General features: G+C 39.9%; 1 protein-coding gene across 1 annotated transcript in view; it reads right to left on the bottom strand.

Annotated features, from left to right (window-relative positions):
- Positions 1–7,460: 7,460 nt before the first annotated feature.
- The window catches only part of LOC138002926 (probable NADH dehydrogenase), a 3,126-nt gene continuing 3,086 nt past the window's right edge, over positions 7,461–7,500 (bottom strand). Inside the window, exon 2 of the mRNA XM_068848888.1 lies at positions 7,461–7,500. This exon is cut by the window's right edge and continues 837 nt beyond it. The gene's annotated coding sequence lies outside the window, so the exon portion shown is untranslated.

Raw genomic sequence — 7,500 nt, 5'->3', positions numbered from 1 at the left:
AGCTCTCGGTGCAAACCAAGCTCAAGCCAAAAACCAGCCCCTTGATATTCTCACTGCTGCTTTGACACAGGCATTGGCTCAAAATATTCAGCAAGGACTCCAACCAATTAGCAACACCAAATTAATACAGGCACTATCACAGGCCATATCACAGGTACAATCACCTGGAACAGGAATGACGAGTTATCCCCCATACCCTCCTCAGAATCAACCCCCGCCACAGCGGCAACCGGCCCCACCCCCACCCCCACAAATACCTCAACCGCCACCTCCAAACGCACAGCAAGCAGCTGTATACGTCCCAACATCAGTAAGCGCATATCCTGCCATTCCTTACTCCCAGCCGTCTAGAGACGCTAGGTCTGACAAAACAAGCGATAGATTTTCCTTTGACAAGGTCGGAAGGGCCCTAGCTAAAGCACTCGTCAAGGCGGCGAGGAAGATTGCCAGTCGCAATGCGCAGTTGACAACCTATAGACTCAAAGAGTCTCGCGGCAGACATCGTGATCGAGATAATAAATATTCTAGAGAGCGTTCCTTCGTTCCTTCGTTACATCTGCACTCACCAGATCTAAATTATAAAACATATAACACCGCCACGAAAAGTACAGGTGACGACGATATGAAAGAGTATTTTTCTTTTTTTCGTGCTTTCTGGAGAAGAATTTTACCCCCTGTCGCGTTTTACGGTGTCGTAGATAATTGTTTGTTTTTCTGAACTTTCAACACATTTTAAACCCTAATGTGTAAAAACAGGCTTTTATTTTATTTGTTGCAAAATTGACTCAGCGTATTTTGCCGCACTTATTCTCTTCAACGGACGTGTTTTCACGACAGCCTTTGTCTCGCTTAATAACATTCCTGCAAGTGGTTTTGTTTGCAGACCTCGTTACGCGACTTAAAAATGATACTTGTTTTCAAGGGTAAGGTTAAATGGGGAGAGAAAACGTGCCAGTACAATGATAAAATAATAAAAGTAGCACGCCTGTTGTATTTCGGATTTGAATAACCGCAAGCGACTCCTGATTGGCCGAAAGTAATTTCCAACTCGCTTAAGCAGAAATGGAGTGCAACAATTTTCAATTTCAGCGAATACTTGTGTGCGTTTTCACTTCATCATCTAATCTCTCTTGTCATTATTGTTTGAAAGAATTGTCACTACCTATAAAATAAACAAGTAACTTCATGGTTAGTTCGCTTGCGCGATTTTTATGCTCTCGTTGTGAAGAATCGCAAACTCACTCGTTCATTTGCGATTCGTCACAACGGAGTGAATAAAAATTGTACGAGCTCACCAACCATGAAGCAATCTTTGTTTTATCAACTGAATTGATATGGTAAAAATGAGCTATGTTGTCAGTCGTTATTTGACCCACATTACACCCTTGCTCGCCAAAGAGTCTCCAGTAGGCAGTGATTAGAGGTCTTAGAGCATCTGACTAGATCACGGAGGGCCGTAGGTTCGAATGTCATCTGGGGTTCGGATTTTTCTGAGTTCCCAGTGGGTTCTCTCAACAAATTTCATTTCATATGTAAATATTAATTTTACCACAGTAAGGAAATTCGAAAGCTGGCGTTTCCAGCCTTAGCCCTTCGTCGGAAAACGAAAACGCCACAAATTTGCATGTCAAAGCAGAGACCAATAGCTTTGCGAGCTCAGGGAAGTGTCTCTGCGCGTTTTCTCTTGACTTGTTCATATCTCTATGAAACTTGAGAAAACTGGCACAGTTTTGAAATACTGAAACGGTTGGAATAGTCGTGAGGTGATTACAATATCGTGAAGTTTTTATTCAAGGTAACATTCAGGTTGTTACCGATGCCTGGCCTCGTTTCAGCTCCTGCAGAAGAGGATAAATTGTCGAGAGAGGAAAATGTTTATCAGCGACATTTTAACTCTTAGGAAAGCAAAATTTGGCTTCCTTGCAATTGGAACTCGAATCGAATTCAATTCGAAGGCATACATTTCGGGAAGCAATATTTCTGAAATGTTTCAACTTTGTTTGTTCGTTCGTGTGGGTCTTAAAAATGCTGTGCAGATTGCACGGGCCAAATATAAAACTCCTTGTGACTGGGACAAAAAAACAACGCAACTGTGGAACGATTAATAATGTGAAACGTAACTTGACACTAAATACGATTGTATTCTGCCGAAGTCTATAGTTGTCAGAGAGTACACGGGGAGGCCGACTTTAAAGTGATCCTGTGACTTTGGATTTCAAAACTATGTTAACAAAACACTAAGTGACCCACGTTTTAAGCCTTGATTTCAAAAAGGCACTTCTTTATTTTAACTGGAATTTTCCTATTTAATGGTCCGCCATTACTAACATTATGTTCTTGAGAGAGCTGGATCGAGGAGAAAATGACGTCAAAGGCTCACTAGTTTAAGAATGCAATAGGTGTGTACGCCGCAGAATTAATATGCAGCACGGGGGTTTTGGGCTTTCAGACTTTTAAACTCACGCTTTGCATATATAATAAGCTGCATTCACACGCGGAAATTTTAAGCTAGTGAGCCACTGACGTCACTTTTCCCTGGATCCAACCGTCTGAGGTCCAATCGGTCAGTTTTGAAAGTGAGTAATGGCGGACCGTGAAATCCAAAACTTACACTCAAAGTAAACGGCCTTTGGATAAAAATCAAAGCTCAAAATTTTGCCAGTCAGGTGTTAAGCAAACACACTTTCAAAATCTGAAGGAAAAAAGGAAGTGTTTTTTTTATCACAGGGGCACTTTAAGAGGTCACGTTGGATTTGTTACTTTCGGTTTTTCCGTGTTTCCATGGAAATCTGCAGTGGCTTTTGCCGGGTTGTTGATTAAGATAAGAGGACTCAGCTTGACTATCAAAGACGGTTTCCGCTTTTGATCGAACAGGAAAATGACGGTAACCGAATTCAAATCATTGGTTGCCTTTACGTGATTATGGGTTTAAATGATATTTGCCACAGTTTTGCGGTTTTGCGTACTTTGCCCTTTCGTTTTTCGTTTCAGCGCTTTTCATTTGCGAGGAAAAGCCGGAGGTGTACAGCAAGACTTATTTTCCTCATCTGACAGAAAGACCGACATGAATTTATCATCCCACAAGCCAATAGAGATTTTGCACGGCAGCCACGTTGAGTGGCAGGAGAAATAGATTCTTTTTCCTATGGGAATAAATGTTCTTTCTAATGCAAAACATTTTTATTGTTCCTGCAACATGACTGCCGTGCAAAACCTCTATTGCAGATGAAATTACAGACGTAGTACCTTCTCCATAGACCCAATTTTAAGAAACAACAATACGTTTTTTAAAAACGTTTCTACAGAATCTTTTGTCATCTTCAGTTTGAATCACAAAGTACAGAGTTGAATACATAGTGTCCATAGTGTGCGAAAATGCAAGATTGTGTTGAAAAATGTTTTTAAAAAAACGTTATGCTGTTTCTTAAAATTGTGATATGTCTGCTACTATCCAGACCTTCTCCATAGTTATTTTAATACCCTCGGGTTGATTCGGCAGTCTTAATTTTTAAGATTCCGACAAAGACTTAAGCGACGTCCTTCGGCAACTTGCAACAGCCGGGATAACCCAGTTGGCTAAACAATGACATTGCTCGTTTATTCCGTGCAATTTAATAGGCTCCTTTTGTTTCGATTCTGCACGCATCTTCATTTGTAAGATGAAAACAATTCAAGTTTAACTTTGCTTTATTTTAATCAATTGGCGACAGCCAGAGTAGCTCTATATTGATAATGAACTAACTAAAAATTGAAGACATATAAATATATCGGTATAATTTACAAGTAACTAGATGCTTTTGTGAAGCATACACTGGCTTGCCTGTGGTACGTGCTACAGAAAATCAGAAGGCACTGAATTGTGTGGTATTGAAATACAGCATTCCAGTCTCTGAAGAATAGCAAATAAAAGAGAAGCGAGAAACATTGGCTTCTGGGCTGGCATGTTGATAATTTTCAAGTTCCCTCACAACTTCTTTTCACCACAAGTGTGCCCTATGAGCATCCGAAAACTTTGTAATACTAAACTTCACTGAAGTCAAGCCCTGTTTCGCGGGGTTAGTGTTGGGATGGGAGACCAAAACAATAAACCCCTCATAAAAAACAGAAACATCTGACCGAAAATACTATTAACGCTAACAAATGCGAACTCAGCAAGGTACAGATTTTGTTAGCTTGCTTTATGCAAAACAAATATTGATGAAAAAGCAAGTAAATATTGATACACAGTTTTCAGAAAGAGCAGAAGGAAGTTTCCCGGACGGTCGATCGAGAATAAAATATTTACGACATGAAAATAACATTAATTTTGAACCGTGAATATAGAATATAAAAAGTTACGATCAGCGACAAACATTTTGGGAGATTTTTGCTATGTTCAAGTAAATTGCAAAATCGAAAGTGACATGGCCGGAATTCAGCGGGCGCCGTCATTAAGTTACCGCGGCATGTTTACTCGCCAAACAGTGAAGCATCTGTGTCAAATGATGGCAAGATACCGGGTTTTTGTAAGTTTCTTTTTCTGTCAAGTGTTATAAAGTTTGACAATGAAAGAAGCGAAGTCAAAACAAAGATCACAATCGCCCAACTCTTGTTTATGCAAAGTCAAAATTAATTTTACTCTCCAAGACGCGTACGACGTTATTTATCACCAGGTAATTCCATCATTCTGGAAATAGCAGCTACTTTATTATTCATCTGCGTCACAAGTTTTCACTGATTTTGGGCCTCATTTTGTTGTAACTCAAGCACGCTTCCGACAGGCCTGTGAACCCTTCCTGCTTACAGAGCAATACTAAAAAACTTCTCCCATATCACATTTGAACCTTAAGCTCGAAAATTCAATACACAACATGATATTATAATTCACAAAGGCAGAAAATACCACAGAATCCTTTTCCAGCGAAAATTTTATTGAAACAAACAACATATTTGCTCTTAGAGGCGAAAACCTCTTCCTATTTGATTGCGTGCGTGAAGACAAGAAACTCAATTGTGTCAAATTACCATGTACTTCAGGTAAATACTGCTCACTTTGATTTCGTCTCGACGGGCGATAGATTGTTGTCGAAGTCCAGTACTCGTCGCTTTTGAGATTCATGCCTAGTTTATCCAACTGACTTTCCATTATTGAGCTCCATAAGGGTATATTTTGTTTAAGGATCCACTAAAACGCCATTTGCGTTGCATGACTTTCGACGCCATTGCAGGCTAAGTTACTGATTCTACTGTGTCCACCACAGAAATCTACGCAGTTCCACCACCCTCTCGATCCTAAGAAAATACGCGCAGAAGGCTCTATACACAAAGACAAAACTTACCAGGGGAGTGACCGGCAAGACTTTTACCGACACGGAAAAAAAAAAAAAAAAAAAAAAAAAAGAAAAAAAAAAAAGAAAAAAAAGAAAACAAACTAAACGCAGACCTCGACTGGGTTTGCCCATAGGCAACCCAGTAATGAACTGTGAAAACACTTACAAATATCTAAAAAAAAAAATGAAAATAAACTGAAATCAACCTAAGCTAAGATCGGCCTTAGTTTTCAAAAACTTAAAACTTTCCTCGCAAATGTTTTAGTCGTTAATGCTTGAAGTCGTTCAGAAAGGATAAATTGTACTAAACCACCAGCATTCAAAGTGATATGAACGGTGTGGATGTTTGGAAGGAAAATTGAAAACATATCATTCGGTGCTCACGTCCTCCACATAACTTCAAATTTGGTCACATCGCGGCTACGAAATGCACCAAAATGGAAAACGTAGGTATGCAGGGCGTGCAAAGTCATTTACTTCCTTTGACTTTTTGTTTCATGGCGTTAACGTTAGCGTAACTTTCGTCGTCGTTCTTGCTTTAGGAGGGAGCTTACGATCAACGACGACGACGTCAACGAAAACGCAACAAAACAATGATATTATTGGTTAAAAGAGCATAACGAATCGTGCTGCACGTGCAGCACGGATTTTAGCACATATTTTTGCGGTTCTCTGCATGACGACGACGTGAAATCACGAAATATTAATAGGGACTTTAAGATCTACGACGGCGACGTCGACGAAAACGTCACCTCAAAATATAACTTCGCTCCAGTAAAAGTCTTTCGCGATTATTCCATCTCGTTCACGTCGTACAATGTGGGCGAAGTATCCTAAAAATAAATTGGTACGAGCGGTTTCAGACTGAAAATAGAGAATGAAAGATTCTCGGTTGCATGCTCACGTTGTCGTCAAAACCTAAAATTTCGTGATTTCACGTCGTCGTCATGCAGAGAACCGCAAAAATATGAGCTAAAATCCGTGCTGCACGTGCAGCACGATTATTTATGCTCTTTTAACCAATGATATCAATGTTTTGTGGCGTTTTCGTCCACGTCGTCGTCGTAGATCTTAAGCTCCCTAGGGACAGGACGACGACCAAGACGGCTACGAGAACGCCACATAACAATAGGTTTAATTAGCAAAAACAATAGTTCTGCACGCCCTGCACGTGCTTTTTACGTTTTGATACATTTCTTTGCCGTTCTCGTCATGACAACGACGTGAAAAAAATGGAACCAAATATTACATTTTTACTAGTTTAAATACTGTAACCCGGACGTCCCCTAATTTTTTTTCAACATGCTATATCAAAAAAGTGCAGTTCTGAATAACACCAAGAAAAGGGGGGTTGTCTTAGGACGCTTTGCATTGGACAGAACTGACCGGCCAGATCGCGCATTTGGAATGACTAACTCTACAACGCCTTCAAATCAAGGACGGTGCCTACTATTGTTATTGCGAACACGTTCTGCTTATCTCGAGATACTCGGATTTCCTATCTGCGGTGCTTATTTATTCAGGGATATTTTTGCGCGGTTCAAAACTATGCAGAAAAAGAAGAACTTAGCACGCACCCTTGGTATCCAAAAAGAAAATTGGGGATAACCAAGCATTTTTCAGAGATAATTAAGCTTCAATTTGGAAAAAAAACGCCATACATTGCTTTGTATTTTAAAGCTTTTTACAAATATTGTTGATTAATTATCTTCGAAAAATGCGTGGTTACCCCCAATTTTCTATTTGGATTTAAATAACACTTGTTAAGATCTGCTTTTCCCGCACATTCAGTAAACTGCGCAAAAATACCTCTGAATTAGTAGGCACCGTCCTTAACATACTTCGAGGATGATACATACTCCTCCAGAAGAATGCGACGGATTAACATGCAAGCCTTCCTTCAAATTGTTGCATTTTCTTTGCAAACTGATGGATCTGGGAGGCCAAGTTCTGACAAAAGGAAAGCGCCCATAGTTGACACCCATCATTTTGGACCGTAAGCATTAGAAAAACGTCTTGAAACCTTTGTGATTTGGTCTAATTAAGTGGAGAAACGGTCCTTGTCAACTGCCTAAACTTGCTGGCTGCCCGAACTTTGAAACATCCTTGACAAAGTCTCGATTTTGGACAGTAAGCATTGAAACTGAAAAATTCCTTCAAACCTCCGAGTTTTGCTTTAATTTTAGGTCGA

Source organism: Montipora foliosa, chromosome 5 (assembly GCF_036669935.1).
Source record: "Montipora foliosa isolate CH-2021 chromosome 5, ASM3666993v2, whole genome shotgun sequence".
Lineage (NCBI taxonomy): Eukaryota > Metazoa > Cnidaria > Anthozoa > Scleractinia > Acroporidae > Montipora > Montipora foliosa.
This window is presented reverse-complemented; position numbering and strand designations above follow the sequence as displayed.